This window comes from Ovis aries, chromosome 15, assembly GCF_016772045.2.
Source record: "Ovis aries strain OAR_USU_Benz2616 breed Rambouillet chromosome 15, ARS-UI_Ramb_v3.0, whole genome shotgun sequence".
Taxonomy (NCBI): domain Eukaryota; kingdom Metazoa; phylum Chordata; class Mammalia; order Artiodactyla; family Bovidae; genus Ovis; species Ovis aries.
Window position 1 is genome coordinate 78,923,626 of NC_056068.1, and position 26,351 is coordinate 78,949,976.

General features: G+C 41.3%; 1 pseudogene; it reads left to right on the plus strand.

Moving 5' to 3' along the window:
- The first annotated feature begins 1,324 nt into the window (after positions 1–1,324).
- Positions 1,325–26,351, plus strand: part of LOC114118566 (fatty acid desaturase 2-like protein FADS2B) — a 39,467-nt pseudogene continuing 14,440 nt past the window's right edge.

Consider the following 26,351-nt stretch of genomic DNA (forward strand, 5'->3'; position numbering starts at 1 on the left):
CACTTTTGGAAATAAGGATGGGCTTCCCTGGTGGCTCAGATGGCAAAACATCTGCCCACAATGCAAAGGAGACCCAGGTTCAGTTCCTGGATTGGGAAGATCCCCTGGAGAGGGAGACGGCATCCCACTCCAGTATTCTTGCCTGGAAAATCCCATGGACAGAGGACCCTGGTAGGCTACAGACTTGGACACCACTGAGCAACTTCACGTTCTTGAGAATATTATACTAAGTGAAAAAAACCAAGCAGAGAAAGACAGCTACCATATGACTTCACTCCTTTCTGGATACAAACGTGAAATGTTAAAAACAAACACTCAGTGCAGTGGCTCCTCGAGTGGGAGTGCGGGGAGGATGGTAGAATGGGTAAAGAAGGTCAACTGCATGGCGACTGATGGAAAATAAAACTTTTGGTGGTGAGCATGCTGTACTGCTTCCGAAGTTGAATTATAATTTCCCACGCCTGAAATTTATATAATGTTGTAAACCATGTAACCTTAATAGGGTGTTACAAACATTTTAAAGTCAAAAATGCTTTTTTCAGAAGTTTAAAACCCTTAGGGAGAAACAACAGCTGTCAAAAGACCAATTTGCTGTATGACTGAGGGAATTCAAGCAGGGGTTCTATGACAGTCTGAAAGGGTGGGATGGGGAGGGAGATGCAAAGGATATGGTCGTACCTGTGGCTGATTCTTGTTCATGTATGACAGAAAGCCACAAAATTCTGTAAAGCAATTATCCTTCAGTTCAAATTTAAAAAAAATTTTTTTAAGTAATCTGAGAAAAGCAGAAGAAAAGGAAAATTTCCAATCTTAACAACAACAAGGAAAGAACATATCCCAATTCCAGGAGGCGTTCATAGCCTCCTAGAGGTTTTGCAAGCTTCTGCTCATGTGTTGAATTAAAACAACTCTTCCTTTCAATGGGGGAGAGCTAATGAGCCTGACCCAGCATGATGCCAGTGCAGACAGTCAGCAAAAAAGGAGCCAGCCCCTCCTCCCAGGGGTCAGGACACAACATCCTCTGCGCTGTGATTGGCTCCAGCTCTTGACTAAGGGACACTTAATGATGGATAAGAACTCGGCTAAAAGATCAGCCAGCAGAGAGAGACAAGAGTGAAAGGTAGACCAATGTTCTGGAGTGTGGGGAAAGGTAGTACAGTCTTCATCAGGACAAAAAAGACACAGGACAGAGAAGTGAGAGGCTGGGAAGGAGCTCACCATCAGGTTTCCCAAGAGTCAAGTAGGCTAAACAGTTTTCTGTGTAGGCTTACTTCACAGGAGAGGGAAAAGGTCATTCTGTAGTTCAATCAGGTGAGAATTAGAAATTCCAGGTGTCAAGCCAGAAATTCTAAAAGTACAAAGACAATGACATTTGAAGAAAAGCCTGAGGGCAATGGGAGCCTCATAGATGAGAACCAGCTGGACCTAGGTGCGAAGCATCAGCCAAATGGGAAACCAGGAGCAAGTGGGAAAGCCAAGCTCTCTGCAAGGCAGGAGGCAAATGCAAAGTGCGACTTGCCCAGAAAAAGCCTCAACAGGTACACCTGGCAGGAGATCCAGAGACACAATCAGAAGACTGATCAGTGGCTGGTGATCAATCGCAAGGTCTATGATGTTACTGGCTGGGTGGACAGGCATCCCGGTGGGCGGAAGGTCCTCCACTGCTACGCTGGGGAAGATGCCACGGTAAGGAGCTCAAAGCCTGCCCTCTCTCTCTCTGTTCCAGCTGCTGGGTGGCTGGGACCTTGGCTGTCTTTCCAAAAGCATTTCAAGTACGTGTTCAAGCTCCATGATCACTCATCTCCTCCCAAACCAATTTTCTAGGATTCCTATCAGCAAAAACTTGAAAGCTAATTAAGCCTCAAGGTCTAGCTATTATTTGCACTGGGTTTGGGGTGGGCTCAGATGCTGACAATAGATGCTATGTGTATTGCAGGTTTTGGTTTTTGTTCTTGGCATTATGTTTTTTGTTTTATTTGTTTGGTTTTGAAATGTAGTTATTGTCTTATAAGAAGAAAATTACAAATAGGTGAGCAAAATCTGGAAAAAACGTCTTCACCCAAGTAGAAATTTCTCAGACTCCTACAACTGGAGTGCGTGAAGTAGACAGCAGTCCATCTGGCGAGCATCAGAGTGTTGAACGGTGTTTGAAGCGTACAGTGACACAGGCTTTCAGACTTTGTAGAGTTCTTTTTAGTCATGCAGTTCATTCAGTGGGATACAGGTGATACAGCCCACTTTTATGGAAGAAGTAACTGAAATCAGAGTGGTTAAGTGACTGACTCAAGTTCACTAAGCCAGCAGATCTCAAATTCAAAACACTTATCTTTCTTAACTTTCAGTCTTAACCACTTTCCTTCACTGGTTTTCCCCATGACTCTCCTCCACCAAAATAGCTGAAAAAAATAGACTTTCAATGGATGCCTAACATCATGTATGTTAAGTAGCTTTCAGTTCAGTTCAGCCGCTCAGTCATGTCTGACTCTTTGCGACTCCATGAATTGCAGCATGCCAGGCCCCCTTGTCCATCACCAACTCCCGGAGTTCACTCAAACTCATGTCCATCAAGGCCATGATGCCATCCAGCCATCTCACCCTCTGTCGTCCCCTTCTCTTCCTGCCCCAATCCCTCCCAGCATCAGTCTTTTCCAATGAGTCAACTCTTCGCATGAGGTGGCCAAAGTAGTGGAGTTTTAGCTTTAGCATCAGTCCTTCCAAAGAACACCCAGGACTGATCTCCTTCAAAATGGCCTGGTTGGATCTCCTTGCAGTCAAAGGGACTCTCAGGAGTCTTCTCCAGCAGTTCAAAAGCATCAATTCTTTGGCCCTCAGCTTTCTTCAGAGTCCAACTCTCACATCCATACAGCCACATTCAACTCTTTGCAACCCTATGGACCACATCCCACCTGGCACCTCTGTCCTTGGGATTCTCCAGGCATGAATGGTGAAGTGCGTTGCCATGTTCTTTTCCAGGGGATCTTCCTGACCCAGGGATCGAACCTGTATCTCTTACCTCTCCAGCAATGGCAGGAGTATTCTTTACCATCAGCACCACTTGGGAAGCCCTAAGATACCATAGACACATTCAAAGGCATGGCCTCACTTAAACCTCACCATAAGGAAAGTGAATGGTATTCCCATATTAAAGATGAAAAAAACTGATGCTAACACATGAAAATAATGTTTCTCACAGTCCGCAATAACAGCGACAAATTTTAAAATCAGATAGGTTTTTTACCATAAAGCCCTTTATAGCTGATCTTAAAAATAAAATTTCCATTTAATATTAAAGAAGGAGGTTTCTCAATCCTTAAATATATTTAGGAATCCCTTCTAAAATATTCTATAAGAAAGTTGGTTTTAGCCCAATTAGGAACTTTTTCTCCATATTGTACACACAAAGAAATGGAAAATAAAAGGTGTAAATAAACTAATTCAAGATCAGAAAATTATCATATTATTGAGTAGAAATTTAAACAGATTATTTTTACGTTACCCTTATTGTTTTCATGTTAGTATATAATTTTTCCAACTGGTTTCAAAGCATAGGACTAAAAATATTGATTCATGAAGCTCTGCTCTGTGAGTGTTACCTGACTGATAAAAACAGAATACACAAGCATACGGCAAGTTTGCAAAGTAAGAAAGATTTTGGGTTTTGACACTAGCAACATCTTCTTTCCCCAATTCTCATTTTCTCCAAATGTCTCAACTTCTCTGTCTAATCAGGGTCTTCTACCATCTTCTTGTCTTGATTCTGTAGTCAGAGGAATGCCTTTATGAACAGACCCTTCCACATCTCCACCACTCCAATCTGATCTGATATTTTCAAAGCAAAGCTCAACCTTTTCCTGGGAAAGTGTGCATGAGCTTGTAGTCCATGATGGGAGTCTCACATGTGTCAGGAAGGCCCTAGGAAGCCAGAGAGCTGAGGATAGAAGAAGCCAAGTGACAGGCATTTGTGTATTAACTGAGAGAAAAATTAACAAAAATAAAGGGAAAAAATACTTGTTGACGAATAACAGAAAACCACAAAATTCTGTAAAGCAATTCTACTTCAATTAAAAAAATAAAGTGGCAAAAAAAGAGGGAAAAAATACCACAGATCTCATCTCCACAACACAAAGAAAATATGGATGATGCTTTTCTAACACAAGTCGCAGAATCAGCTCAGAGGATGTGTTAGAAAAATATGTACCTTCAACCACCTTGAATATAACTGGTAGATGTAGCTTGCAGAAAGCAGGTCAGCTGATGAATTTGCAATTTGCTGGTGAGTTTTTAATCTCCCAGAAGTTAGAGAAAGACCACGATTCTGCATCCAATTCTAGTCAACAAGGAAGAATTGATTAATAAAATAGAAACAATCAGAACCTGTGGGAAGATACCCATGACACCTCAGGATTAGTGCCTTAAGGATGAACACCCTGAGCATGGTCAGTCATGTACCCTAGACTTTTAGAAGGCAGATCTAGAATGTTCAGAGGAAAGTCCCAGTGGATGATGGCTAGAGAAGATGGAAGGGTGCCAGGAGAATTCTGACAACTGCGGTGTTCCATGGCCACTCAGAGTCCATGGAGCCTGAGGTGCAGTATACTGGTTAGATAAGCCTGGGAAAGTCCCTGAAATGCTCTGGAACTCAGCTTCATCATCTGCATAATGGGAACAACCTTACCCATCTAATTAGGAAATGAGACTAAAGCTTGTAAAGTGTTTAGCATAATGCCAGACACCCTTTTCATTAAACCATAGATATTGTTATTTGTATCACACCTCCATAGACTCAGAGGTGTGCTTAACATTTCCTGTTTACCACCTGCTTAGAAATCCTGATTGTTTGCTGCCAGCTCTTTGGGAACAGAGGAGTATGTGGTGGAGAAATGGCGAGACCAGGGAAGGAGGGAAGAACATGAAGTCAGAGAACCTGAGGTCAGATGCGCTCTCTCTACAGCCTAAAAAGTGTTTGCAGGTGGTGCCCTGAAAGGCAAATGTGCACCAAATATGATCTCTGTGCACAAGCCCTGGGCCATTGCTGCACCTGCCCAGAGGGGGCATCTTTCCTTACTTACATAGAAACTCTTCTCCAAGAGTCCATCCTTCTCATGAAAAGTACATAATGATACCAAGGTAGCTTGTTCCATACCAAGGGTCACTCATTCATTCATTCACTCATTCATTCATTCATGTGGTCAGTCATTCTAAAACTTTTTGAGGTGTCCAGTCTAATGATTAAGAGTACAAATTTGAAAATGAAACAGGTGTGGTTTGCATCTGGGCTCCACCACTTACTAGGAATGTCCTGAGGGGCTTGCTGAAGCACTTGGAGCCTCGGCTCCTTTTATCTAGAAAGTGGGATAATGATAACTCTATCTTAGTATGGTTGTCAAAGTCAGCAGAGATAAAATAAAGGTTTTCTTATACCTGGCACAGATTAAATATTCAAAAAATGGTGTTTAGTATTACTTAGATAAGTAATTACTGAGTTGTCATTTTGTCCAAGGAATTTTACTGAGAAAAATGTCTATTATACAAAACACAGGCACATCAATTCCTGTTATTGCACATATTATTCATCTGATTTTTTCAAACTATATGGTTTAAAACTAATGCACAATGCTAATAACTAAAGTCGAGGCTCAGATCTTCTCACCTAGAAAAGCTTACCTAGGAAAAGCCAGAAACAACCTATATGTCCAACAAGAGGAATTAATTACATAGATTACAACATGTCCGCATGAAGCATCCTGCATGCTAAGTTGGGCTAAGTTACTTCAGTCATCTCTGACTCTGGGCAACCCTATGGACTATAGCCCACTAGGCTCCTCTGTCCTTGGGGATCCTCCAGGCAAGAATACTGGAGTGGGTTGTCCTGTCTTCACGTGATTAAAACCTAAGGTGGGGAAACACTTTACTAACTGCCTAGCATGCATATACTGATCTTAACATCCTCCCAAAACAATCTTGTGTCACCCTTCTTTCAGGAAAAGAACTGTACATGTTCATGCTGGAATGGACCTTTATGGCTTCCTGGCTGTAAAGCCACATAGCCTTGAGTTCAAATCCCGGCTCTCCCACTTACTGTGGCAATGTTCTGAGATTTGGAGTCTTTATATGTATAACAAAGATGATGGAACCTCACAGAAGTAAGCTGATGGTGATGAGTTGGCCCACAGAGCGCCTTGTACACAGGATACACTAAAAACATGGTGCTACTCCCTCTCCCCTTCATTTACGCCTGGACTTTCTTCAGGAGGAGCATGCTTGTCAAATAAAGATAATTTTAAAAAAACAACAACTCATTTTTGAAGGTCTTTTGAGAAGGAGATTTCACAACTTATTCAGTATCCAGATTCTAATAAGGAATTCCTTCAAACAATGTTCTAAGACTACCTAAGCCACTTTTGTACTGCCCATTAATACAATGAAAAGAGTTCCACACAGCAGGGCAATTCTTACTCTTCTGGAAAACTCTGTAAGTCTTCAGGCTCTGTTGTCACAGTATTGACCTGTGAATCTTGCTGAAGATCAGAACAGTGAACCCAGAGGAATATTAGCGTCAGCACACTGTTCCAGGGCTCTGGGCGACTTCTCAGAGTAAGAAGCAAGTCCAGGGCCTCTCCCCTGCTCTGCATCCTGACCTTGATCCCTCAGAGCATTTCTCGCCCTCCTCTGTTCCTTAACAGCAGGCAGACCATGATTTTCCAGTATGGGCCACCCTGAAATGTTTTAGTCACATGGTTAATCACCGAATGACTCTCATCCTGGTTAGGTAAACTAACTTTAGGGTCATTGAATGTGACAACGAAAACACATCTTTGAAAGCAGCATTTCCCAAGGGGGTCAGAGCAAGTGTGCAAAGGCAGAAGGAGAAGCAGGTCCTGGACTGGTTCTCACGGATACAAATCCCTTCTTCCATCACTGAATCCAGAAGAGTGAGTCTAAAGAGTTGATATTGCACCCTTCTGAATAGCCTCATTCATGTTATATATATACATACAAGCCTATACACATGAAAATGCTCCATGTGTAGGTTTGTATGTAGTTCTAGATGTATCTAAAGTTGCTTTAGATTTTGAAGATGGAGGGTTCATTGTATTCACTAAAACAATTCAGAGCTCACTCCGAGTGGAGTATGGAAAGAAATTCTCTGAACTGTTATATTTTACTGAAGAGAAGAGAGGCAGATAGCCCTTATCCAGGTGCGTCTTAGTCACTCAGTCATGTACAACTCTGTGCAACGCCATGGACTGTAGCCCACTAGGCTCCTCTGTCCATGGAATTCTGCAGGCAAGAATACTGGAGTGGGTGCCATTCCCTTCTCCAGGGGATCTTCCCAACCCAGGGATCTAACCGGGGTCTCCCGCATTACAGGCGGATTCTTTGCCACCAGGGAAGCCCAGAGGTACACATATAGGAAAGAGAGCTAATATGTTTGAGAATTTACTATAAACCACTCAGATTCTAATCAGCTCACTTAAGTTTTATAATAACTTTATAAATTGAGTAGCTATTACCATCGCTCCCGTGTTAGGGAAGAGAAAACAAGAGCATGGACTGATCAAGAGATTTGTCCACAGTTACACAGCAAACATAGACTTACGTGTAGGAAGGCTGCTCGGGGATCCAGTTTCTTAATCAGCACTCTGCAACACCACCACTCCAGGGTATTGTGTATGGATTCCACATATTCAAATTAATAAACCCTTGGTTATTTTTCTTCATATTAATCATTCCTATTCTCAGCCATAATAGCAAGAAGTCCAGTATCTTACTCTTGCAGAAGCCTCCTTCCCCTCAAAGCAGTTTAAATCCCTGGAGAAAAAAAAAAAAAGTCTATCTCATATTTCCAAACTTAAGCAGGACATGGGAACCAACACTGCTTCTCATAGCCACTTGGAGTTACTACTTAACATGGGAATGGAGTTGGAAAAATATAGTGGGTCAGCTCTATTTTGTGCCTGTCTCCAGCCCCTACAGAGAATGCTATGGTGCTTTTTTGTTTTTATTTTTGTTTTAGAAAGAATGCTAAGGCTTCTTCAGTGATAAACTTAGCCAAGAAAGTGCCACTTTAGACAACTAAGGGTTCGAGGGCTTTGCTCCCATGCTCTCTTAGACATTTGTTATCATCATCAACTTTAACTTGTCTTTCCTTGGAAATAACTTAATGCAAGAGCCTCTGTCCCCTGGTCCTTGACCAAGAACTAAAAGGGAAACTGATAGAGGTGGTTTGCGTAGGCAGTCTTGGTTGCTGCACGCTCCAAACAGTGTGGGCAACTTCCACACCAAGCCTGAGGTTTGACTCTAAAGATTCACCGTGGCCCATAATCTCAAAGCCAACTACTTCTTCTCATGCTCAATAAAATAAACAACGATCTCTTCCAATGCTTGGGGATCAACTTTCTACCCAGGACTTGCCTAGTAAGCCATGCACTCAGTGGGTGGGTCTCCAGTGTGAGGCTCTCATAGAAGAATTTCAAGGGTAACTCTGATCAATGAACTTGAAGTGTCAACCTAGAGTTAGAAGTAAATGCTCTATAACATAGTCTGTGCTGATTCCTAAGGTCGGTGCAGAATGAGATAAGAAAGGGGAGATATCTGTGTGTAAGCGTGTCATTTCTAAGCCTCTAACAGTTCTCTCTGATTCACAGGACGTCTTCAGAGCCATGCATCTGGACCCTGACATTGTGCGGTTGTACCTAAAACCACTGCTCATCGGAGAGCTTGCTCCAGAAGAGCCCAATCAGGAGAGAAACAAAAACGTGAGTGAGGTCTCAGGACTCAGGAGTATGTGGAGGGAGGGGGCAAGGTATATTTCAGGGCCAACTTATTTTCTGTGGGAAACCAGCCATCCTGCCTGGGAGGACCTGCAATAGCATAAATGAGAGGATTCAAAGTATTTCAAAGCAATGACATCCTCCTGAGATCCTCAGAATTCTTAAACCTCTGAGAAACAAAGGAATGGGATGCTTGGCCCTGTGCCAAACAGTAATTCCATGTTTCTAACTACCTACTTCTTGCCACGCAACTTACGCATAACGTTTCTTTTTCCATGACTGCTTATAATTGTTTGATGTTCCCTGTTAAAGCAGTTTCCATGAGAGCAGAGACTATGTCCATTTTGCTCATCCCTGAGTTCTCAGTACCCACTGGCACAAGATTGGACCTGTAGTAGGAATTCCATAAATAGCTGTTAAATCAATGATGTGACTATATCCTAACTATAGTTCTTTTTACGGTTGGAGAAATTACAGTTCCAGGAGAATAAACTACCTTCTGAAAAGCAAAGAACAAGAACTCCAGTTCACCTCTTCCTGGCCCCAAACCTTTGGGTATTCCCCACGAAAAGCACCACTTTCCTTTCGCCAAGACTTTGGTTGACTGAAAAACGGTCTTCAGAAGACAGGGCCTCCATAAGACTAGACTTCACTAGAATGGTTGCACATAAAGCTTAAAGGGATTTTAGCTAATATTAAGCACTGCGGTTTTTTGGTGTGGTTTTGTTTGTTTGTTTGTTTGTTGTGGTTTTTTTTTGCACTTCATGTTTTAAAACAGCTTACAATTGTACCATTCTTTTGAAATGCTTTGTACAAGGTGGTGATCCAGATATCACTGTGAGGCAGAAAGAATAAGAATTACATTCCCACTTTAAAAAAATGAAGAAACAAACTCACAAGGGGATAGGAGGAATCTGAGGAAAGAGGACTGGTTAAGTGCAGGCCCAAGACCAATACTTAGGCTGACACCTGAGGCCCATGTGCATCCCTTAATGCTGTGTGTCAGGAAGCAACACACTGTACTGAGATGAGTGGGCCATCGGGCACACAGCCTGGACACAGCCCGGTTCCAATGACAAGGTGTAGGAGCTGAGATGCCATTGTTCGGTCAGTAAGTCATGTCTGACTCTTTGTGACCCCATGAACTGCACCATGCCAGTCTTCCATGTTCCTTCACTATCTCCCAGTTTGCTCGAACTCATGTCCATTGAGTCCATGATGCCATCCAACAATCTCATCCTCTGTCGCCCTCTGCTCTGCCCACCCTCAACCTTTCCAGGCACCAGGGTCTTTTCCAATGAATTGGTTCTTCCCATCAGGTGGCCAATGTATTGGAGCTTCAGCTTAATCATCAGTCATTTCAATGAATATTCAGGGTTGATTTCCTATAGGACTGACAGGTTTGATCTCCATGCTGTCCAAGGGACTGTTAAGAGTTTTCTCCAACACCACAGTTCAAAAGCAACAATTCTTTGGTGCACAATCTTCTTTCTGGTCCAACTCTCATATCCACACATGACTACTGAAAAACCCATAACTTGGACTATATGGACCTTTGTTGGCAAAGTAACATCTCTGCTTTTAATATGCTGTCTAGGTTTGTCACTGCTTTTCTTCCAAGGAGCAAGCATCTTTCAATTTCATAGCTGCAGTCACCAGCTGCAATGATTTTTGGAGCCCAAGAAAATAAACTCTATCACTGTTTCTATTTTTTCACCATCTATTTGCCATGAAGTGATTGGACTGAATGCCATGATCTTCATTTTTTGAATGTTGAGTTTGAAGCCAGCATTTTTACCCTCCTCTTTCACCTTCATCAACAGACTCTAGTTCCTCTTCGCTTTCTGCCATTAGAGTAGTATGATCTTCTTATCTGAAGTTGTTCATATTTCTCCCAGCAATTTTGATTTCAGCTTCTGCTTCATCCAGCACAGCATTTCACATGAAGTACTCTGCATATAAATTAAATAAGCAGGGTGACAATATACAGCCTTGACGTACTCCTTTCCCAATTTGGAACCAGTCCATTGTTCCAAGTCTGGTTCAAACTGTTGCTTCTTGACCTGCATGCAGGTTGCTCAGGAGGCAGGTCTAGTACTCCCATCTCGTTAAGAATTTTCCACAGCTTGTTGTGATCCACAAAGGGTCAGAAGAAACAGTGAACCCAGAGGGATATTAGAGTAGTCAGTGAAGCAGTTTTTTTGTTTTGTTTTGTTTTAGAATTCTCTTGCTTGTTCTATGATCCAACAGATGTTGGCAATTTGATTTTTGGTTCCTTTGCCTTTTCTAAATCCAACTTGTCTATCTAGAAGTTCTCAGTTCATGTACTGTTGAAGCCTAGTTTGAAAGGATTTTGAGCATTACCTTGCTAGCATGTGAAATGAGAGCAATTATATGGTACTTTGAATGTTCTTTGGCATTGCCTTTCTTTGGGAATAAAAATTGATTTTTCAAGTCCTGTGACCAGTGCTGAGTTTTCCAAATTTGCATATCGAGTGTAGCACTATAATAGCATTATCTTTTGGGGATTTGAAATAGCTCAACTGGAATTTCATCACCTCTATTAGCATTAAATCACCTCCATTAGCATTGTTCATATCAATGCTTTCTAAGGCCCATTTGACTTCACACTCCAAAATGTCTCGCTCTTGGTGAGTGACCATAACATCCTGGTTATCTGGGTCATTAGAGCTTTTTGGTATAATTATGTTTACTCTTGCCACATCTTCTTAATTTCTTCTTTTCTGTGAGGTCTTTACCATTTCTGTCCTTTATTGTGCCCATCTTTGCATGAAATGTTCCCTTGACATCCCCAATTTTGTTGAAGAGATCTCTAGTTTTTTCCGTTCTATCATTTTCCTCTACTTCTTGCTTTGTTCACATAAGATGCTTTCTTATCTCTACTTGCTATTCTCTGGAACTCTGCATTCAGTTGGATGTATCTTTCCTTTTCTCCTTTGCCTTTCACTTCTCTTCTTTTCTCAGCGATTTGTAAGGCCTCCTCAGACATCATTTTGCCTTTTTGCATTTCTTTTCCTTGAGGATGATTTGGATCACCACCTCCAGTACAATATTACTGTAATTTGTCATGAAATCATGAGACCGGATGCAATGATCTTCATTTTTTGAATGTTGAATTTTAAACCAGCTTTTTCACTCTCCTCTTTCACCTTCAACAAGAGGCTGTTTAGGTTCTCTTCACTTTCTGCCATAAGGGTGGTGTCATCTGCATATCTGAGGTTATTGAGATTTCTCCCAGAAATCCTGACTCCACCTTCTGCTTCATCCAGCCTGACATTTCTCATTATATACTCTGCATAGAAGTTAAATAAGCAGGGTGACAACATATAGCCTTGATGTACTCCTTTCCCAATTTGGAACCACTCCATTGTTCCATGTCTAGTTCTAACTGTAGCTTCTTGACCTGCATACAGGTTGCTCAGGAGGCAGGTAAGGCAGTCTGGTATTCCCACCTATTGAAGAATTTTCCACAGTTTGTTTTGATCCACATGGTCAAAGGCTTTAGCATAGTCAGTGAAGCAGCTGTCTTTTGGAATTCCCTTGCTTTCTCTATGATCCAACAGATGTTAGCAATTTGATTGCTGGTTCCTCTGTCTTTTCTAAATCGAGCTTAAACATCTGGAAGTTCTCAGTTCACATACTATTGAAGCCTAGCTTGGAGAATTTTAAGCATTACTTTGTTAGTGTGTGAAATGAGTTCAACTGTATAGAAGTCTGAACATCATTTGGCATTGCATTTCTTTGGGATTGGAATGAGAATTGATTTTTCAAGTCCTGTGGCCACTGCTGAGTTTCCCAAATTTGCTGGTATATTGAGAGCAACACTTTCACAGCATCATCTTTTAGGATTTGAAATATCTCAGCTGGAATTCCATCACCTCCGCTAGCCTTGTTGGTAGTGATGCTTCCTAAGGCCCACTTGACTTCACTTTCCAAGTTGTCTGGCTCTAGGTGAGTGATCACAACACCATTGTGATTATCTGGGTCATTAAGATCTTTTTGTACAGTTCTTCTATATATTCTTGCCACCTCTTCCTAATATCTTCTGCTTCTGTTAGGTCCATATTGTTTCTGTCCTTTATTGTGCCAATCTTTGTATGAAATTTTCCCTTGGTATCTCTAATTTTCATGAAGAGATCTCTAGTCTTTCCCATTCTATTGTTTTCCTCTATTTATTTGCAAGGATCACTGAAGAAGGCTTTCTTATCTCTCCTTGCTATTCTTTGGAACTCTGCATTCAGAGAGGTATATCTTTCCTTTTCTCCTTTCCCTTTCACTTCTCTTCTTTTCTCAGCTATTTGTAAGGGCTCCTCTGACAGCACTTTGCCATTTTACATTTCTTTTCCTTGGGGATGATTTTGATCACCACCTCCAGTACAATGTTATGAACCTCTGTCCATAGTTCTTCAGGCACTCTGTCTCTCAGATCTTATCCCTTGAATCTAGTTCTCACTTCCACTGTATAACTTCAAGGGATTTACTTCAGGTCATACCTGAATAGCCTAGTGGTTTTACCTACTTTGTTCAATTTAAGTCTGAATTTTGCAATAAGGAATTCGTGATCTGAACCACAATCAGCTCCTGGTCTTGTTTTTGCTGCCTGTATAGAGCTTCTCCATCTTTGGCTGTAAAGAATATAATCAATCTGATTTTGGTATTGACCATCTGGTGATGTCCATGTGTAGAGTCATCTGTTATGTTGTTCAAAGAGGGTGTTTGTTATGACCAGTGTGTTCTCTTGGCAAAACTCTGTTAGTCTCTGCCCAGCTTCCTTTTGTACTCCAAGGCAAAGCTTGCCTACTACTCCAGCTTTGTCTCGACTTCCTACTTTTGCATTCCAATCCCCTATGATGAAAGAAAGCCAAGCGCTGAAGAATTGATGCTTTTGAACTGTGGTATTGGAGAAGATTCTTGAGAATCCCTTGGACTGCAAGGAGATCCAGCCAGTCAATCCTAAAGGAGCTCAGTTCTGGGTGTTCACTGGAAGGACCGATGCTGAAAGTACAATACTTTGGCCACCTGATGCAAAGAACTGACGCATTCGAAAAGTTCCTGATGCTGGGATAAATTGAAGGCAGGAGGAGAAGGGGACAACAGAGAATGAGATGGTTGGATGGCGTCATTGACTAAATGGACATGAGTTTGAGTAAGCTCCAGGAGTTGGTAATGGATAGGGAAGCAGCGTGCAGCAGTCCATTGGGTCTCAAAGAATCGGACACAATTGAGTGACTGAACTGAACTGATGATGAAAAGAACATCTTTTTCGGTAATAGTTCTAGAAGGCCTTGTAGGTCTTCATAGAACCATCCAACTTCAGCTTCTTCAGCATTAGTGGTCAGGGCACAGACTTGGATTACTCTGATGTTGAATGGTTTCCCTTGGAAATGAACAGAGATCATCTTTCTTTTTTGATTTTGCACCCAAGAAGTGTATTTCAGACTCTTGTTGACTAGCACACTTGTGTGATCTATTAAAGTTATCTATGGCCACCAGAATTCTGATGTTCATGAGGCCTTTTGAGATGAGCCCATCCAGACTTTCCCCAGGCATTGGATCATTTAAAAGTATCAGTGAATTTTGAAATGAATTTTCTTGCTTCTAGGATTATGTTCGTAGCTCTTTTACTATTATTTCAAATTTCTCTTCTCTTTTACATCTGAACAATCCAGTTTTCATTCTCATACCCTGGTGACTTTCTCAACAGTCTGAGTTTCAAACCCATTCTAGTCATTAAGCTAAGGAGAGATTTCTTCCCAGGCCTTTCGCTGACTCTTGAGTATGATGTGCAAGTTTGTAAATTGGTGTTAGCAATTGACCTACATACATGAGCACAGTACATGCACACAGAATCAGGACCCCTCCAACCAACGGAAAGTGAAAGTGAAGTTGCTCAGTCCTGTCCGAGTCTTTGTACCCCATGGGCTGCAGCCCACCAGGCTCCTCTTTCCATGGGATTCTCCAGACAAGAATACTGGGGTGGGTTACCATTTCCTCCTCCAGGGGATATTCCCGACCCAGGGATGGAACCTGGGTCTCCCACATTGCAGGCAGATGCTTAACCCTCTGAGCCACAAGAGAAGACACACACACTAATACGACAGAAGACCCCATCTTATTCCTGTAGAGCTTCTGAGCATCTCACAGGAAATTCATCCTTTGAGCTAATCTAAGTGAACACTATCTTTCATAAAGGAGTCTTTTGCACACGCTAAAGACTGGCATATTGATATGCCAGTCATAAAGCCACTGCCTGGGCTTAGGATATCTACTTACCTGAGCAACTGTGAGAAGAAAAGGAATGAATATTGTGATAAGCCAGCCATTTATCTATATTATCAGCTAATAACATAGAAAGTAACACAGATCTATGTAGATAACAAAGTTCCCCAAAGTATAATCAGAGATCAAATAACACATTAATTTTAAAAGGCAACTATTATTACTAGATACACACTTCTACATATAAAACAAACAAACGACAAGGACCTATTGTTTGGCAGGGATCTATATTCAGTATCTCATAATGATCTACAATGGAATAACATCTTTATACAATATTATATAAGCAATATGTATATATATGTATATTTGCTGTACACCTGAAACCAATACAACATTGTTAATCAACTAAACTTCAATACAATTTTTTGTTTTGAAAAGTAGAATATTAATTTTGGGGATTTTCCCTGGCAGCCTAGTCATTAAGACTTCTCTTTTCAATGCAGGGAGTGCTGGTTTGATCCCTCATCAGGGAGCCAAGATCTCATATGCTTCACAGCCAAAAAAAAATCAAATCAAATCAAATCAATATTGTCACAAATCAATAAAGATTTCAAAAGAAATGATCTGCATCAAAAAAAAAATTTTAATTAATCACTTTTTAAAAGAGAATTGTTAGAGATATGTATCTCTTCATTGAACCCCCCACCCCCCAAAAGAGAAGTAAATTATAAGTCCCATAACAATTTGAGGACAGTTTACAAATCACTACTCATCTGTCTCTTCACCAGAAAAATAAATTTTCGTAACTTGTTTTAAGCATTTTGCTTTTATGTTAATTTTTTAAGATTTGGGTTTCTTATTTAAATTATGCCTGATAGATAGAGTGCCTGATGAACTATGGAATGAGGTTCATGACATTGTACAGGAGACAGGGATCAAGGCCATCCCCATGGAGAAGAAATGCCAAAAAGCAAAATGTCTGTCTGAGGAGGCCTTGCAAATAGCTGTGAAAAGAAGAGAGGCAAAAAGCAAAGGAGAAAAGGAAAGATATAAGCATCTGAATGCAGAGTTCCAAAGAATAGCAAGAAGAGATAAGAAAGCCTTCTTCAGTGATCAATGCAAAGAAATAGAGGAAAAGAACAGAATGGGAAAGACTAGAGATCTCTTCAAGAAAATTAGAGATACCAAGGGAACATTTCATGCAAAGATGGGCTTGATAAAGGACAGAAATGGTCTGGACCTAACAGAAGCAGAAGATATTAAGAAGAGGTGGCAAGAATACACGGAAGAACTGTACAAAAAAGATCTTCATGACCCAGATAATCATGATGGTGTGATCGCTAATCGAGAGCCAGACATCTTGGAATGTGAAGTCAAGTGGACCTTGGAAAGCATCACTACGAACAAAGCTAGTGGAGGTGATGGAATTCCAGTTGAGCTGTTTCAAATCCTGAAAGATGATGCTGTGAAAGTGCTGCACTCAATATGCCAGCAAATTTGGAAAACTCAGCAGTGGCCACAGGACTGGAAAAGGTCAGTTTTCATTCCAATCCCAAAGAAAGTCAATGCCAAAGAATGCACAAACTACTGCACAATTGCACTCATCTCACATGCTAGTAAAATCATGCTCAAAATTCTCCAAGCCAGGCTTCAGCAATACGTGAACCGTGAATTCCCTGATGTTCAAGCTGGTTTTAGAAAAGGCAGAGGAACCAGAGATCAAATTGCCAACATCCACTGGATCATGGAAAAAGCAAGAGAGTTCCAGAAAAACATCTATTTCTGCTTTATGACTATGCCAAGGCCTTTGACTGTATGGATCACAATCAACTGTGGAAAATTCTAAAAGAGATGGGAATACAGACCACCTGACCTGCCTCTTGAGAAATCTGTATGCAGGTCAGGAACAACAGTTAGAACTGGACATGGAACAACAGAGTGGTTAAAATAGGAAAAGGAGTGCATCAAGGCTGTATATTGTCAGCCTGCTTATTTAACTTCTATGCAGAGTACATCATGAGAAACACTGGGCTGGAAGAAACACAAGCTGGAATCAAGATTGCCAGGAGAAATATCAATAACCTCAGATATGAAGATGACACCACCCTTATGGCAGAAAGTGAAGAGGAGCTAAAAAGCCTCTTCATGAAAGTGAAAGAGGAGAGCGAAAAAGTTGGCTTAAAGCTCAACATTCAGAAAACAAAGATCATGGCATCCGGTCCCAGCACTCCATGGGAAATAGATGGGGAAACAGTGGAAACAGTGTCAGACTTTAGTTTTGGGGGCTCCAAAATCACTGCAGATGGTGATTGCAGCCATGAAATTAAAAGATGCTTACTCCTTGGAAGAAAAGTTATGACCAACCTAGATAGTATATTCAAAAGCAGACACATTACTTTGCTGACTAAGGTCTGTCTAATCAAGGCTATGGTTTTTCCAGGGTCATGTATGGATGTGAGAGTCGGACTGTGAAGAAGGCTGAACACCAAAGAATTGATGCTTTTGAACTGTGGTGTTGGAGAAGACTCTTGAGAGTCCCTTGGACTGCAAGGAGATCCAACCAGTCCATTCTGAAGGAGATCAACCCTGGGATTTCTTTGGAAAGAATGATGCTAAAGGTGAAACTCCAGTACTTTGGCCACCTCATGTGAAGAGTTGACTCATTGGAAAAGACTGTGATGCTGGGAGGGATTGGGGGCAGGAGGATAAGGGGACGACAGAGCATGAGATGGCTGGATGGCATCCCGGACTCAATGGACGTGAGTCTGAGTGAGCTCCGAGAGATGGTGATGGACAAGGACGCCTGGCGTGCTGCGATTCATGGGGTCGCAAAGAATCAGACATGACTGAGTGACTGAACTTATCTGAACTGATACTTATTAAATAAATAAATGTCTATTCATAAAATTAAGGTATCATACACTGATAAAATAGATTAATAATACATGCTCATCTGTGCTCCCTTTCCACTGAAGGAACTAATTCCTTTCTTGCATGCTTATTTCACAGTCCCGGTTGGTGGAAGATTTCCAAGAACTGCGGAGGACATTAGAGACCTTGAATATGTTCAGTGCCAACCTGGGGTTCTTCTTCCTTCACCTGGCCCAGATCTTGACTTTGGAGGCCCTGGCTTGGGTAATAGTGTGGCATTTTGGCAGTGGCTGGCTTATCACAATATTCATTTCTTTTCTTCTCACGGTTGCTCAGGTAAGTAGGTATCTTAAGCCCAGGCAGTGGCTCTATGGGAAGCCTCAGAATTTTTCTTCTCTCTTTACACTGGTATCAGTGGCTGCCTGGCACTTCCTGTCAAGCTAAGTTATCAAAACCCACAGGGCCCCAGTTCTCTTATCTGTAACATGGGGTAACAATTTTTTATGGAAATATTCTGAGGAGAACTAAACAAGTTACTCTGTAGAGTACTTAGCACAGAGACTGGCATGCGGTAAATATCCTTGACAGTTGCTGCTCTTTGCCCGACGTTATCCGCACAATGTCAGAAACTGAAGTTCCTTTCTAGGCCACGTAACCTTCACCTTTGTCTTTCGTTCATTAACCAACCGACATTTTTCATGGTTGTTTGATGATTTTGTTAAGACTATAGGCACACACACGAGCTTATTTTGTTCTCTTTTTAATCGCTCAGTTGTTTCCAACCTTTTTGACCCCATGGACTATAACTGGCTCCTCTGTCCATGGATTTCCTCAGGCAAGAATACTGGAGTAGGTTGCCATTCCCTTTACCAGAGAATCTTCCTGACCCAGGGATCAAAACCGAGGCTCCCACATTGCAGGCAGATTCTTTACTGTCTTAGCCACCATGAAGAAAGGAAGCCCCACATTAATTTATACCTATATGTGTGTGTGTGTGTGTGTGTGTGTGTGTATCACTATTTATACATGCTGTTTCATAATAAAAGATTCTACTAAAAATATTATATATCTGTATTTGTTTTAATTCCCTGAGAACCTAGCCAAAAGCCTCATTTCACCAATACTTATCAACACATCAGTCTATGAAGAGAGTCTATTTATTATTATATGATAATAGGATCATGTATTCTGCCAGAAATAGCAGTCAGCAACTGGCATGTAGCAGGGCAATTGATAAATCCTTTGAATGAATCACAGATCTCTGAAGGTGGCATTCTATGACCACAACACTGTATTGTGGACACAAAGGGAAACGCACCTGACCCTGCACTTGGGAAACGGTCTTCCAGGGGAGGAGCTGGTTGTTAAAATGTCTAGACATGATACAAGGCAGAAGGAAAAGAAACAAGCATGTGCTGTGGGAGCAGAAAGAGGCATCTAATTCTAATGAGGCAATTGGGGATGATTTCATGGAGAATTAACATCAGTGTCAATTACAAAGTTTTATCTGCTCATTTTTTTCTTGAAAAGTCAACTTGCTTTATTCTTTGAAGCAACTTTTAGAATTAAGAAAGGAAACAAATATTTGTTTGACTGCTTAGCATTATCAGGAATTTTCCATACATTTTGGCTGCACAACAGCTGAATGAGCAAGGTATATTATAATCCCTGCTTCTCAAACAAAGAACTGAGTTCAGAGCTACTGACTAGTGTGCCAAGAGTTGCAAAACTTGTAAAGTGGTGAAGGACAGTTTAGAGCCCTAGTCAGCCTGACTCCAAAGGCATCCTCCTTCCATTCCACACTGGAGATTGTGCCGGGGGGGGAAAGAGCATTCTAGGCTGAGAGAACCACCTGTGCAAAGGCACAGAGATGGGAAAGAACTCAGCAAGTGTGACAGATACACATTTGGCTTGAGGTCAGACAAGGTCTCCAACTGTTCTCATGGGTTCCTGAACCTACCAGCGGGCTCACTTACTACTTTCTTCTTAACTTGTCAACTTCTCTGACAGTAACCCTGTCTCTTCTGGGCTCAGGGTTCATTTCTGCAACATGACATGGGACACTTTTCCATATTTAAGAAGTCCAAGTGGAACCACTGGATGCAAATATTTCTGATCTGTCATCTCAAGGTACAGAATGTTCCAGGAGTATGATGGGATTCTGAAAGTCATTTCACTAAGCAGTGGTTTCTTCATACACTTATCTGCAAAAAATTTTACTACACACCCCACAAGTAAATGTAAATATACCAACAATGTAGTGACTATATATATATATATATACACACATAACATTATAACATATATGCTAAGACTAGAATTTTAAATGTTTAGGAGAAAAGGTTTATTTTTATTCAGAAGTTCCGTTTTTTTCTTAGCCAATAAGCTAATTGTCCCAATCCCTGGTACACCATTAAAGAACCACGTCTCAGGAGATATACTCTATAAAGTCATGAGTAGGGATATTCTTAGAAGGGATCTGGACATGCATTTCTGGGAGGTTAGGGGAATCCAGCAAACTATTTAATCCTGGGAGGACTCTGTATTAATAAAAGAAAAGATGCAAAACAGATAAAAGTTTAACAAAAGAGAGAACCAAGGAAAGATAGATTGCTCTGTTTAAGAGTTGAGGGTTGCAAAACCCAGACTGCTGGAAAAAGCAGGGGCAGTTGGTCTTATCCCCCTCAGATATGCTCCAGAAAGACAGGAACACTATCCTATGCACCCCTGAAATGCAGCGCCTAACAGAGTGCCTAACACACAGTAGGCCTTCAATAAGCATTTGTTGAATGCATGAAGGAATGGATGGATGGATGGAATGATGGATGGATAGATGGACAGATGCTAGATAACAGGACATGGATTGATGAAAGTAGGTTTTAGCCCAGGCTCTGCTAATGCTCACTGTGCAACCCTGAACAAGTCAGATTCTATCTCTGGCTCTCAGTGTTCTCATCTCTAAAACTAGCACTTCAACTGGATATCAGCTTTTCTATGATGTTCTAGGATTTGGTGAGAAACCAAATGACAGAATGATCTCTGTTCGTTTCCAAGGCAAACCATTTAGAATCACAGTAATCCAAGCCGAGATAACTCTGCTAGCCTTTGCCCTGCTTCATTTTGTACCCCTTTTCAGTATTCTTGCCTGGATAACCCCATGAACAGGATGAAATGGCAACAAGATATGACACTGAAAGATGAAGTCCCAAGTCGGTAGGTATCCAATGTGCTACTGGAGAAGAGCGGGGATATAACTCCAGCAAGAATGAAGAGACGGAGCCAAAGTGAACACAGTGGTGAGCTGTGGATGTGACTGGTGGTGGAAGTAAAGTCCAGCGCTGTAAAGAGCGATTATTGCATAGGAACCTAGAATGTTAGGCCCAAGAATCAAGGCAGATTGGAAGCGGTCAAACAGAAGATGGCAAGAGTGAGCATCGACATTTTAGGAATCAGTGAACTAAAATGGACCAGAATGGGCAAATGTAATTCAGATGAACATTATATCTACTACTGTGAGCAAAAATTCCTTAGAAGAAATGGAGTAACCCTCATAATCAACAGAGTCCTAAATGCAGTACTTGGATGCAGTCTCAAAAATTAAAGAATGATCTCTGTTCGTTTCCAAGGCAAACCAGTCAATATCACAGTAATCGAAGTCTATGCCCCAAACACTAATGCCGAAGAAGCTGAAGTGGAATGGTTCTATGAAGACCTACAAGAGCTTCTAGAATCAACACCAAAAAAAAAAAAAGATGTCCTTTTCATTATAGGGTACTGGAATGCAAAAGTAGGAAGTCAAGCGATACTTGGAGTAATAGGCAAATTTGGCCTTGGAGTACAGAATGAAGCAGGGCAAAGGCCAAAAGAATTTTGCCAAGAGAACACACTGGTCACAGCAAACACCCTCTTCCAACTTTATTACTCCTGTATATATTCCAAATATTTTCATTTTAACATGAAAGAAATATAAAAATTCTTTTTTCATTCTGAGGCTTTGAATCTAGTATGTATTATATCCTTACACAGCCCGCCTCAATTTGACTGGTCACTTATTAAGTACTCAGTGGCCACACATAGATAAGGGCTCCTCTGTTGAGCACTGAAGATCTAAAATACACATTAATCAGTTTTTGAGAGATGTCATATATTCAGTAGAAACTATGACTATTGTTTATTCTTCTATGAATGATTAACATAATAGGGGAAGGGAAGAGAAATTTAATATCTCAATATGCCAGTATTCTACATACAGCAATTCATGTCTCCTTAAACAACCCATGCAGGTAAATGTCATTGTATTATACTATATTTACTGAAGATGAAATTGAACATCAAAGGGTAGATAATTTTCCCAAACCACACAGATGCATTTATACATCCAGTGGATGCAAGTAAGTTGATGTGCTTACAAATCCTTTTCTCTGTTAAAACATTCAGATTTTCATTGAAAGAGAGAAAATCCCAAACAAATTAATCAAAGATGACATGAGCCCAGCATCAACTAAAATACTGTTATTCTCATTTATATTTAATGAGATCATTGAAGCTTGAACATGTGATGATCAGAGGCAAGCCCCCATAGGAGATGACTTCAGATCCATGACTCTAAAATATTCATTGAAATAGAAACCCTGAGGCCATTTTCCCCCCAGAACTAATTAGCTTTAGAGCTGAAGTGTCTTTATTTATAAAATAAGAAGTGTTCTATCTGCTCTACCTATTTCATATTTCTTTTTAAAATGAGGACAATAGAAAGAAAGATGGAAAAACCTTTCATTTCAATGGTTTTTCTTCTTCTTCATTATCAGGAGTTGTTTTAGCCTGGAATTTATATTCCTGGATAAGATAATTATTTGCTGGTAGGCTTTTAGAGCCTCTAGCCAATGAATGATTCTGTGACCCAGGAATGGGGGGCAGCATGTTCCAGGAATCCATATCCTAATTAAACTTTGGAGATGTAGGCAGAAAACTCTGATTGTTACTATTCAAGCACTGCTGTTGCTGCTAAGTTGCTTCAGTCATGTCCAACTCTGTACAACCCCATAGATGGCAGCCCACCAGGCTCCCCCATCCCTGGGATTCTCCAGGCAAGAACACTGGAGTGGGTTGCCATTGCCTTCTCCAATGCATGAAGTGAAAAGTGAAAGTGAAGTCACTCAGTCGTGTCCGACTCTTAGTGACCCCATGGACTGCAGCCCACCAGGCTCCTCCGTCCATGGGCTTTTCCAGGCAAGAGTACTGGAGTGGGTTGCCATTGCCTTCTCTAACTCAAGCGCTAGTCATGTCCAACTTATTGTGACCCCATGAACACAGCACACCAGGCTTCCCTGTCCTTCACCAGTTCATAAAGTTTGCTCAGACTTATGTCCATTGAATTGGTGATACCATCCAACCATCTCATCCTCTGTCATCCCCTTTCCCTCCTGCCCTCCATCTTTCCCAGCATGAGGGTCTTTTCCTGTGAGCTGGCTCTTCACATCAGGTGGTCAGGATTGGACATTCAGCTTCAGCATCAGTCCTTCCAATGAATATTCAGGGTTGATTTTGTTTAGTTTTGGAAAACTCTGATAACAAAAGATATTTCAGGAGAGAAATCTTGCAGCTAATGAATGTTCTCTTCTCCTCAGGGCTTATCTGCAAAATGGTGGAATAACTGGCTCTCCCAACACCATGTAAAAACAAACATCTACCCCAAAGACCCAGATATTAAAGTAGGCCCATTTTATGTTATTGGAGATTTACAACCTGTCAAGGTATGTTTACAAATTCTAAGCACTAAAGAAATGTTTCAGGAAGTGATTTCTTGGAAAGGCCTACTACACCTTTGTCTTGAGGAGATCAGGCTGGAGATTCTGCCTTCAAGCATGTTTTCAGAGCATCTCTTCTTTTAACTCCATGATAAAAATTTTAAATAAGTGAATCTGGTTTTGTAAGAAAAGAAGAAAATGTGGAATGAATAACTCTGTGATCTTAAAAGTCATTCAGGCTAAATCATTCATAGAAGGCATGGCAGTACATTCAACAAGTGCTAAATCATGAACCATCTACATATCCAGTTATGTCAACTAATTTTAGCTGTTGGAAGAAACAAAGCTGTTATTTTTAATTTAGGTCCATTTTGGCTCATTTATACGTGAAACTCAGCTCAAATGCCTCATAATACACAGGACCTCTCCTCTAATTCAGATTTCTTAAGGAAAAGAAAAAGGAAGGCAAACTCCAGCATTTCTCAGCTGTTGACTTTCTTAAACCTCAGCTTAAAAACCAGCATGTAAGGATTATTACCAAGATTTTTAGAGTCTGCTTTCAAGATAGAAGGAATAAGGATAACCACAGAAAGGTATCTTTCCTGGAGAATAAATGATGGATCCTGAGATTTAAGTGCTTAGGAAGAGGCTCCATCTCCTTCTGGAAGAATTTAGAAGCTTTCTAAAAACAAAGGAGTATAACCTGGTCAGTTGCTGCAGGGACTTTGTGGTAACCAGAATTGTGAAACTTTCTCAAAATAGGTTTTCCCAGTTTGAGAAGACAGCCTTCTTCCAATTAGGAGGAAAAATCTCCTGCCTGTATTTAAAGAAAAAAGAAAGAAAGAAACCTTGACTGTATTCTTCAGTCAGTTGTTCTTCACAATGACTCCACAAACAAGTCAGAGCTCTCTGAAGTTGGCCAACTCCTAAAGTGAAGTCTCTCAGTGGTGCCTGACTCATTGCAACCCTATGGACTGTATCCCACCAGGCTCCTCCACCCATGGGATTTTCCAGGCAAGAATACAGGAGTGGGTTATCATTTCCTTCTCCAGGGATCGAAACTGGGTCTCCCACATTGCAGGCAGACTCTTTACAGGCTGAAGCCACCAGGGAATCCCTGTGAACTCCTTTGCTGATCACTAAACTTATGACTTTTTGACTTCTCTCCTCAGTCCCTAACAGCAATGGAGATTTGTCTCACTGGAGTTCATGAGGCAGCTGGCCCCCTCCAGAAGTCCTTTCTGTAGAACTGTATCCAGTTCACATGCTGCCTCTTCACAGAGGATGGAGACATCATCACTTCTCCATCATTCGAGAGACACATCCCTCGAGCAATTGGTTTCTGTTTACTATAATTTCAAAGACAATGCACAACACATTACTTATAATCATTTAGTCTCTAAATTCAGTCGTTTTGCAACAAAACTAATTCTGATAAGCCCCTAAATTGTTTCTGTTCTTCCCATTTTACTGTCAGTCTTTCTACGACTTTCTTAAAACATCCATTCCTTTCAGTTCAGTTCAGTTCAGTTCAGTGGCTCAGTCATGTCCGACTCTTTGAGACCCCATGAATTGCACCACGCCAGTCTCCCTGTCCATCACCAATTCCTGGAGTTCACTCAGACTCACGTCCATTGAGTCCGTGATGCCATCCAGCCATCTCATCCTTGGTCGTCCCCTTCTGCTCCTGCCCCCAATCCCCCCAGCATCAGCGTCTTTTCCTATGAGTCAACTCTTCACATGAGGTGGCCAAATACTGGAGTTTCAGCTTTAGCATCATTCCTTCCAAGGAAATCCCAGGGCTGATCTCCTTCAGAATGGACTGGTTGGATCTCCTTGCAGTCCAAGGGACTCTCAAGAGTCTTCTCCAACACCACAGTTCAAAAGCATCAGTTCTTCGGCGCTCAGCCTTCCTCACAGTCCAACTCTCACATCCATACATGACCACTGGAAAAAACATAGCCTTGACTAGACGGGCCTTAGTCAGCAAAGTAATGTCTCTGCTTTTGAATATACTATCTAGGTTGGTCATAACTTTTCTTCCAAGGAGTAAGCGTCTTTTAATTTCATGGCTGCAATCACCATCTGCAGTGATTTTGGAGCCCAAAAAAGTAAAGTCTGACACTGTTTCCACTGTTTCCCATCTATTTCCCATGAAGTGATGGGACCAGATGCCATGATCTTTGTTTTCTGAATGTTGAGCTTTAAGCCAACTTTTTCGCTCTCCTCTTTCACTTTCATCAAGAGGCTTTTAGATCCTCTTCACTTTCTGCCATAAGGGTGGTGTCATCTGCATATCTGAGGTTATTGATATTTCTCCCGGCAATCTTGATTCCAGCTTGTGTTTCTTCCAGTCCAGCGTTTCTCATGATGTACTCTGCATAGAAGTTAAATAAGCAGGGTGAGAATATACAGCCTTGACGCACTCCTTTTCCTATTTGGAACCAGTTTGTTTTCCATGTCCAGTTCTAACTGTTGCTTCCTGACCTGCATACAGATTTCTCAAGAGGCAGGTCAGGTGGTCTGGTATTCCCATCTCTCTCAGAATTTTCCACAGTTGATTGTGATCCACAAAGTCAAAGGCTTTGGTGTAGTCAATAAAGCAGAAATAGATGTTTTTCTGGAACGCTCTTACTTTTTCAATGATCCAGCGAATGTTGGCAATTTGATCTCTGGTTCCTCTGCCTTTTCTAAAACCAGCTTGAACATCATGAAG